This window comes from Drosophila mauritiana, chromosome 2L (genome assembly GCF_004382145.1).
Source record: "Drosophila mauritiana strain mau12 chromosome 2L, ASM438214v1, whole genome shotgun sequence".
NCBI lineage: Eukaryota > Metazoa > Arthropoda > Insecta > Diptera > Drosophilidae > Drosophila > Drosophila mauritiana.
In genome coordinates this window covers 11,299,218-11,307,447 of record NC_046667.1, presented here as the reverse complement: position 1 = coordinate 11,307,447, position 8,230 = coordinate 11,299,218, and positions in this window count along the sequence as shown.

Genomic DNA, 8,230 nt, shown 5'->3' with positions numbered 1-8,230 from the left:
TAATCCTCAGCGGCCTAATGTACAAATGCTGGAAAATTGAGCCGAAAGCCACGGCTGGCTGGGAAAAGTGAAAATAAAGCAGGGCATACAAAAAACAGAGAACACGACAGGGAAAAGAACGCAACTTTTGAGTGATGCTTGCTGCACGATAAGCACCACACCAGCTAACCAGATTCAAAATCCGCTTCGGTGGTGCTGTCCTGGAAAAGGCTTCTTCACAAGAGACACTGTGCTGCAAAGCAGGGGATTTTAGGCATTAATTGTATTTTTCTTTTTCTTAAGGTAACTATAAGCATTCAATAAAAATTAATAGTGGTTATCTTCAAATAAATCATAAATAATATGTAAAAAAGGAAATTTATATATCTCTTGTCTTCCAACTACTTTATTTATTAACCTATTGAACCAAACAAAAACAGATTTTACCTTGCTGATTAGTGTTATTAGAGCACGTAAATGAGGTTTAGTCTTTTGGGTGAGATGCTGCTCGAGTGGGTGGTGGGCTATAAAAAGGCGGAGCTCGTGGGGTCAGCGGAGCTTTTAGCTCGGCTTTCGCCTTTGTCACTAGTCCAGGACAAGAGGGGCACAAAAGTTTGTTTGTTCATTTGATGGTAATTATTGTAAATGGCGGCAGCGACGCAGGTGGAAGTGGGACTCCGCCGGCTCTTTGATAAAAATGAGCCCGGGCTTTTGGCCCAGTGGGGGCACTGGAATTGGTGGGGAATGGAGTGGGTACCAAGGGGAAAACATTGACGGCAAAATCGCTTTGGGCGCTGATTGAGCAACCAAATAAATGCGCCAAACTTTGACAATGGCTGATGTTGTTGATAATAGCATAAGGATGATGCCCCGGCCGGTACTCCTTCTTCCCACAGGATGCCGCTCACGATGGTAATGATGATGACGACTCCCGACTCCCGCTTGGTGTTTATGGCATTCCAGCGGCATCCTCGGCCGAATTGAGCTGAACTGAGGTGTCCTGTGGATGGATGCCCAGCGGCCAAAATGTGAAAAGTTGTCGCGCCACCAACTAGTTAATGGCATTTGTGTGTTGCCGGATTCCCAGCGGAGTCGGCAGCGGTTTGTTGTCCCTCTCTGGCACATCAGCTGTCTCATTCGCTGATCTAGCAGGTGTGAGTGGAGAACATTTAATATTGAAGTTGATACCAATTGCATAGGGAACCTTTATAAAATAAAAAAATGGTTGAATATAATATATTATTTTTTCATTTTCAATATATCATTTTCATATATTTCATAGAAAAAATTTAAAACAAAAATAAATCTGGCTTACTAATTAAATGCTAAATATAATATAAGCCATAAATATATTCATCTTGATAAATATTATTGAAACGAAAAATTAATAATAATGTTGCACATAGCCTATAAATAATTTTTATAACTCTAAATTGCTCAAAGCTTTAATCTTTGAACATAAATTTGCATTGAGGAAACTCCCTATTGATTAAGCAACACCATCCTTAAAAGTTATTCAATGGCCTTAAGCAAGTTGTCCTGTTTAATTAGATTAGTTCACGTAAATTGAAAATACCAGGACAATGTCTTCGGTATGTGAAGGCAAACGTAATAAAAGGGCATAACTTAATAAGGAGGTAAATTAATAGATTGACCACACAAAACACACCCCGCCCATCCTCGTCGTCCTGGAATGGCCATTGATTGGTCCCAAGCCATCGATGAACTGAACCGGGAAAAAAGGAAATATTTTTCTAATTTTGTGAACATGCCGGCAGCCAAACACAAACAGACAACAAGCTAGTTGGCGATGGGGAAAAATGGTGGCTGCTACATATGCATAGTAAAGAGCTGGAAAATCATGTTAACATTTCACATTATGGCCATGCTGAAGATGAACGGAAAACTCATTCAATTTTCGTTGCAAAATAAGAGAATAAAGAAATCTTCCATTGGACATTATAATTTTATAAGAAAAATGCAATGAATGTTGCTGGCCGTAAAGAAGATGGCAGAATATTGAGAGCCTTCGAGGCTGCAAAAAGGTGGGGGTGGGGAAAAAAATTGAAAATGGATACAGGAGCCAGGGAAAACTGCCGACGGAGCGAAATGGAAAATGGCTGAAAACTGGGCTGATTGAGTGCGCTGCTATATTGGCATATATGTAGGTGGTTTTGGTGTCAGTTTTATGGTTTTATACTTTCATTTCCGCTCATAAATACCATATACGACTTCCGCTGAGGTCTCGAAAATTTTTACCTAAATGCAAAGCGAACTTCAAGGTGAAATGAAAGTTTCGTCGACTGTGAAAGCGGTCATTGCATTGCAGTTACCCAGCTTAGTTCGCCAAAAAGTCAGACACATCATTCTGGCTTAGCCCCAAATGGACCACCAAAGTCATGTCTTTTTTAGGGGTTTCTTGTCCCCAGCATGCATTGTCTGCATTTATTTTCCGAATCGTTTGGTTTTGTTAGCTCTTCGTTTCTTATAGAAAATTCCCTTTTTTGTGGGATTGACCCAAGTGCAAGGTGTTGACTGGATTTCGACATGCTCGATAATTTTAAGCCCCTGGAAACTAAAACACTCTACAAGTTTTTTTTTCTAAATATCCATTTGCAGGGTGAACGACATTCCGCAGCATCAATTTCTGATTATCGCAATGAAATGCACTTCAGTTGGTTTCATTTATACGTTTGATTGGTCAATATCAGCCAACTGATTGGATCTCCCTTGATTTAACCCCTGGAAAAAAAGAACTTGCCACTTATTTTAAATGAGTGAGTGAAAATGTAAATTATTGGGAATTGATTGCGGGCAGATAAAAAAAAAAGCCTAAATTGTTGACTAATTAGATGTCGCGCAATAAAAATTGTTAGTTTACTACTAGATTGACATATTTGCACAAATTAATATTAATCAGAGAACCATTATTTGCCTATGCGTTTTTATAATAATACAAATAACAGTAAACATATACCGGCTAGTGACTTAAATTAGACGTTTAACGGATTGTTGCATTTTATGGCACGCAAAAAATGAACAGAAAATAATTAGTTGCAAAATGCACATAAATTGAATGCAAAATTTTAGAGTCAACAAAAAAACTAGCTGAAATCAAGTAGAATAATAAGTGAAATTATTGCAGCTATGGATAATTAAAAAATTATCTATGTTAATCCGTGTGAATTAAATAATACAAATTACTTTAAATATGATTAAATTTTCTGCCACCTATTTTTTCAGCAAATTGCAGTCCACCGGTATGGGTATGGACATTCAACTCAGCGGCCAAGTGGAAAAGGGCAAGTTTTTAATCTGATAAACATGGCCAACATCCAAATACGAAATTAAATTAAAAGTTTTCCTCTTCGGGCACAAACAAAAATCGAATCAGGTCCGTTAAAGCGAAGGGGATTTCGAATCTGGGTAGCAAATAAATGTATTAAATCAATACAAGTTGCCCAAATAGAGAGGAGCTCGGGATGAAGGCTTTGTTGAACTCCCCGAATCAAAAGTGATAAATCTAAACCGGACGTGTGCGTGTACACTTATAGAAATTGAAAATGGAAAAGTAAAAGAAAATGGAAGTGGAAAGTAGCATGGGGCAGCCGATGGCATTTCCCCTATTTTGGCGAGCGATTGCTCCTTTGAGCTGCCGAAACTATAAATTTTATTTTCGCTGAGGGCCTGCCAGTTTCAATGACACTTTAATTTAAATTCGCTCAAACGCAATTGCTAGCCAACGCACCCAGTGACAATCAAAGGGAGCCATTCCGAACTCCACATCCACATCCTTGAATCGAATGGTTCCATTGAGCAAGTTGTCAAATTGTTTGAATTTATTTATTGACTTGCTGGGGCGGCGGCATTTGCATCCCAGTCGACAGACTTTTGACTCAGTGGCTCGAATGAAGCCCTTGCACTGCCATCGGCGGCGGATGTGTAAGTTGCCTGGCACCGGCTCCCTTATCCTTCCACATTTCGCCATCCTTTTTCTGGAGTCTCGTGTAATGAAAGGAGAAGGAACACAGCTCATCCTGCGGGGCAGGCAAACTCGACATTGTCTGGAGGGCACAGTGGTGACGAAGTTGGGACTTAAGATCCTTTAAGCTAAGTAAAAATAGTTTCCAGTGTATTTGGAAATATTTTACTTCAACCCCTAAACTGTTTAATTATTCAAACGTGATGTCTGTTTCCAGCAGATTCCGTTGAATAACAGCTTTAAATTATTTCTAAGTTTATTCATATGAGTAATTGTTAGAACTATATAACAAATTTACAATAAATTAAAGTACAATGTTCAATGGCCTACAATCATAAAGTAACAAAGAAAGTTGAGATCTATTCTTAGACTTTTCTACCCGCTGATAACTGATTTCATTATCCTTCTCCATGCCACACAATCAAATCATTTTATAGCACACTTTCGAGGGCATTGACGAGAAAATATCTCAAACTGATTTTCCACTGTGAGCAATTGAATGGGAAGCGGAAAAGCGCACACAGATACAAAAAGGGTCACAGGATGCGGTGTCCTGGCCTCATCTGTAGCTATGTGCGTGGTCATGTGTGCGTCTGTGTGTGTGGGAGAACCTTTTAACTTTATCGCATGCAGCGAATTTGACCCACACATACGTAGAATAAGTTAAGTAAGACTTGCCGCTGGCATTTGTGTGTGTGTCACGCACGTCTCACTTGGCCACAGCCCTTTGTTGGTGTGAGTTTCAGTTGACTATTTAATAAATCCCAGTTTTGTGGTCAGCATACCAAATTAATGCGATTTACTTGGCCAACGCACACACACGCACCGTCAGCGCGGCAAAAGTGTTACCAATATAGAACGAACAAGAAAGAAAGAACGAAGAATTCATTTAATTTATTCTAAAGATTAGCTATTCATTTCACTGTTTTGCTACCACAATTCCCCATCTCCGGCGAAAGAGAATTGTTACACCCTCCGGAGTTCGGACGCGGTGGCCAGTATGGAATTTAAATTTGTCCTGTCCAGTTAGCAGGTGTGAGAGTGTCTTCGAGTGTGGCTGCGAATAAAACTTGAAAACTTCTTCCTGGCACGTGTTTGACTTATGCGCAGGACAAGTACCAAAGTTTAAACTTTGCCCAGCTGAACAAAGCCGGCCAAACGAAATTCCAATTTCGAATAAAGAGTATCCTAGACAAATTTAAATGCAATTTAAAAGGAGTTTGTTGAACTATGTTTATGTATACGTTTTTCGTAGAATAATGAATTGCTAGCTTTATATATGGTGGTGTATATTACAACATTTTTCCAACCAATCTTTGGTGAAAAAAAATTTTGTACAAATAGTGTTTAAATTTGAGCAAACTCATCATTTTGAATGCCTGCAGGGTAGCACAGCAGTCTCGAATTCAAAATCACAATGGTTGAATGGAAAAAAGTTTACGAGTACAATGCCAGCACCGGACACTAATGCCCGGCAGGAGCCCAAGATCAGGTCGGGTCAGGTCAGGGTGGTCAGGATGGTCAGGATGGCCTGGTAGGTCGGGAAGCTGCCGACAGTTGGCCAAAATCGTGGCCCATATGCCACCCGCTCCTGGTGGCAGGGACTCTCTGCGGGCACTGGAAGCACCCCGAAATTATGCTAATTTCTTTGAATTCCTTACACATTTATATTATTTATTGTTTTTTCTGTTGGGGTACTTTTATTCTATTCCCGGTGAGTTGAAAAGAAATATTCAAAAGTATTTAGAGTCCTGACAGTTTTTTGTTTGTTTGCTTACGTGTTGTAGGGTGGATGGATAGGATTTGAGAAGTTTTTGTGACTTTCATTTATACTCTGCAAAGGGGCAAAGAATGACATGTTGATAAAAGCATTGCTAAGTTGAATTTATCTGAAAAAAGGATGTGAATTTACTGTAAATAACTCCTTTTTATCTCGAAGCCAAGTTAATTAATCCACCAGTGTGTCCTGTCCATCACTCATCAAATGATCATATTTCAACCAACTGTGGAAATCCCGTCTCATCAAGTAGCTGAAGCATTTCGCAATCAGGCTGCGGCTTGAAGCACTCAACTAAGCCATCCAAGGGCAGGATTTGGACCTGGCCAAGAACCGGAGACGAGGCCAACGGCAGCAGCAAAACAAATCAATTAAAACAATACTGCCCCACACACACACACACAGCCAATGAGCGACGGCACGGGGCTTAGGCCAAAGTCCACTTCAGTCAAACTATTACATAATTAAATCACAGCGACGCACGCACGCACACAGCCTCACCCACCGATTGTCAACACACACACACTCATAATAAATGGAGGATTATGTTAATCAAGCGGAAAAGCAGACACGCAAGCGTAGAGAAAACGGCCAAATAAATGAATGAATAAATGAAAGATTTTATTAATGGTTTATTTCTTCTGCCTCGCGCTGTCCTTCAAAGTCACATAAAAAAAAGTTCAAAAAAGTCTAAAAAATAAGTATGCGAAGCCGAATGGAAAAGAACAAAAAGTTATAAGCATTTAGCTTTGTTTTCGTTTGCTTGAATAATTCATTAAATTAAGTGTGCCGAACAATCAATCAAGCCGCCTTTAGTTTTGTCAGCCAGCACAACGATAATGAAATCCACAGATTCCTTTTGACTTTGCCCTCATTATGAGGAAAACTTTTTCCTCGGAATCCCGTTTCTTCAAGCTAAATTTAAGCATATTTTTTTAAGTCGGCAATAAATTTATTCTCAGTTATTCTCCCTCTGGCTGCCTTTGCGTCTGGGAAATTCTTTTCCAGTTCAAACATTGGCGCATAAACGATTTGCTGCAGGCAATTGCGGCAAGAAACTATTGCAACTTGAAAAGCATTTTCACTTTAAATCCTACCCTAATTTATACATTGGGCTATCCTTTAATTAAAAATATATATATTTTTTAATTGTAATATTTTATAGCGTTTATTATAAACACTAAATTAAAAATGCGCATATAAATATCCATTTAGTTTGATTATAAAAGTGCACACTGTCGCAAAACATTTAATAATAAACCAAAAATTTGTATCAGCGTCACTGGCTTTGGTTTAATAAACAAACTTCGTACAAAAAATATATAAAATATGATTTTTTCTAAGTGTAGATCCTAGCATGGACCGAAACCAGACCTCGGGCAGACTTAAATGCTCCTGCAGCTGAGCGCTTCGAGTGGCACAATAATGCGCATAAAAACTAGCATCTTTTTCGAGATATTTCGTGGACTAGTCCTCCCGCAGGAGCGCGCTGCCACGCCCCCTACCAATTGAGCGCCCACTAACTCATATGGCTGTCGCGTGGTTGTCGAGTCCGCCAGATCGTCTCATAAGCAGTTGCAAGTTATTGGCGCTAGATTTCCCCTGACATCGCATCCTGCGGAAAATTCAAGGCGAGTGCCGACGGCGGCAACATAGTTTAGTCCTTTTCCGTCACACATACACTGGTATACAAGGATACGAAGACACTCATCCACAGCCGAGGGAGGGGAATGGCAACAAATATGCGAAACAAATGTTTGCCTTGTGCTTGCATTTTCGGCAACATATTTTTATAAAAATAATATGTAGCCAACAATTTTTGGGGCCGGCACGCCTTTGCACTCGCTTTACTTTCGTTAAGCATTGAGTTTAGTTTTAGTTTATAAACGTTAACAAATAGTTGCCCTTGGTCCATGCTCGGTGATTTTTGTAGCAAACTTATTTACTGCGAAAATAGTTGCACTCGTTATAAAGTTAGTTGCTCGAGTGCCAAATAAAATGCCATACCTTGCACTGCTTTCTCTTTTCCGGCATTTCTGGGGCTTGTTTGTTGGCCATTCCTTTCTTTTTGCTTTTCACTCTTACAATATTTTTGTGCATTCTGAGCTCTCTTAAATATTTTGCGACTTTGTGGCCAGTGCTGACTTTGAGTGGCAAAGAAGCTTGTGAGTAAACATATTTGCCAGAGCCTTGTTAAGCCTTGTTGTATGAAGCGCCAGTAAATGGTTTTGGTATGAAAGGTACACCTTTGCCCCCAAAGTGTATTTCAAAAAATAAGTATTCAGTTGAGCCGACATTAAGTTGAGCTCTGAACGCATTCCACTGACAAATATTAATTCCCAATGACACCATCTGAACTCGGCTCGTTGAAGACAATTTTCGCGCTCACACGCAGTCGAGAAGTCTTGTTATCTGTGCGCTTTTAAAACACGACTGTCGTGTATTTATATATTGGCCTGCAGGCTTTCAATTATTTAAGGTCTTTATAATCG